A 2,500-nucleotide genomic window follows, 5' to 3' on the forward strand; every position below is an offset into this window, starting at 1 on the left:
ATTTATTAATAATGTGCTTTTATTTGTATAAAATATTTGTATTTTATTTGGTCTTCTTCTTTGTTGTGTTTTTCTTTCATTTTCTTTCGTTCAATGTGCGCTCCCGCCGACCCCTTTAGCTTTTCTTATCAGAATTCAAAAACCGTTTTTTATGAAAAAGAATTTTCGTTCTCTATATATATTTTGTATAAAAATATAAGAACGATATTTCTTCTTAATATTTGCCAATTTTCAAATGTATCATTTTTAATAACATTTTACTTTTTCTTCAAATGCATTTTTAATGTAATAATTTCATATATTACATAATTTTTCTCTCTGAATTGAAATTAATAATTCCATAATTCTATTTTTTAATCATAAATATATATATGATTGAAAAAATTTCTCCTTTTTTCTTTTGTTTAAAATTTAGTTTTTCTTATAATTTTTATTTGTTTTGTTTTTTTTTTTTCTTCATCTGTTTAATTTCCTGTATGTATACAAGAAACAAACAGTTGAGGATAATTTCTATGTAATGCTAGTATAGAATATAAAATTTTGAATTCAAAAATTTATTTCTATTTAAACTAACTATAGAATACCAGGAATAAAATACAATGACACCAATATGCCAAGGTTACATTCCATAATATGTTAGTATAGAATATAAATTCTTCATATATGTATATATATTCGAAAATTGTTTCTATTTAAACTAACGTATGGAAAACCATGAATAAAATCACAAATACACCAATATGCCAAGGCAACAATCAATAGTTACATTCCATAATATGTTAGTATAGAATATAAATTCTTCATATATGTATATATATTCGAAAATTGTTTCTATTTAAACTAACGTATGGAAAACTATGAATAAAATCACAAATACACCAATATGCCAAGGTAACAATCAATAGTTACATTCCATAATATGTTAGTATAGAATATAAATTCTTCATATATGTATATATATTCGAAAATTGTTTCTATTTAAACTAACGTATGGAAAACTATGAATGAAATCTCACAATACACCAATATGCCAAGGTAACAATCAATAGTTACATTCCATAATATGTTAGTATAGAATATAAATTCTTCATATATGTATATATATTCGAAAATTGTTTCTATTTAAACTAACGTATGGAAAACTATGAATGAAATCTCACAATACACCAATATGCCAAGGTAACAATCAATAGTTACATTCCATAATATGTTAGTATAGAATATAAATTCTTCATATATGTATACATATTCGAAAATTGTTTCTATTTAAACTAACGTATGGAAAACTAGGAATAAATCCACAATATCACCAGTTTAACATAACTCAAATTCGTGTTTCATATAGTTATGATTCGATTTATATGCTTCAATATCATTGGTTAGTTAAATGTTGATATTTTCATATTATTCACATGCCTTCACCGTGAGTGTTTTTTGCCATGCACACCACACATTGTGAAAAATGTATGGGAAAAATTCAATTCAATACATTTCAGTTTGATTTCATATAATTCAATTACATTTTATATATTTCAATAATACCATCAACTTAACTAAATATATATTAAAATACTAAATTATATATATGATGATATTTTCCATATATTTGAAATGTCTTTATTATAATTTATTCAGTTTATCATATGAATGTATTGTGTTAAATTTTACTTTCATACATTTAATCGAATTTAGTTTCATATAAATTCGATTCGATTTTCTTTCATATATCTCACTTGCCTTCACCGTGAGTGTTTCTGACAATGTACACAACGCATTGTGAAAAATGTATGGGCAAAATTTTGTTAAATTTTACTTTCATACATTTAATCGAATATAGTTTCATATAAATTCGATTTGATTTTCTTTCATATATATCTCACTTGACTTCACCGTGAGTGTTTCTGACAATGTACACAACGTATTGTGAAAAATGTATGGGCAAAATTTAACTTAATACAATTCAATATATTTCAAATGTTTTTCTTATATATTTATTCAGTTTATCATATGAATGTATTGTGGTAAATTTTACTTTCATACATTTAATCGAATATAGTTTCATATAAATTCGATTTGATTTTCTTTCATATATATCTCACTTGCCTTCACCGTGAGTGTTTCTGACAATGTACACAACGCATTGTGAAAAATGTATGGTGAAAATCTAACTTAATAGAATTCAATATATTTCAAATGGCTTTATTATATATTTACTCAGTTTATCATATGAATGTATTGTGGTAAATTTTAATTTCATACATTTAATCGAATATAGTTTCATATAAATTCGATTTGATTATATTTCATATATTTCACATGCCTTCACCGTGAGTGTTTTTTGCCATGCACACCACACATTGTGTAAAATGTATGGGAAAAATTCAATTAAATACATTTCAGTTTGATTTCATATAATTCAATTACATTTTATATATTTCAATAATATCATCGATTTAACCAAATATATATTAAAATAATAAATTATATATATGATGATATT

Source organism: Anastrepha ludens, unplaced genomic scaffold (genome assembly GCF_028408465.1).
Source record: "Anastrepha ludens isolate Willacy unplaced genomic scaffold, idAnaLude1.1 ptg000027l, whole genome shotgun sequence".
NCBI lineage: Eukaryota > Metazoa > Arthropoda > Insecta > Diptera > Tephritidae > Anastrepha > Anastrepha ludens.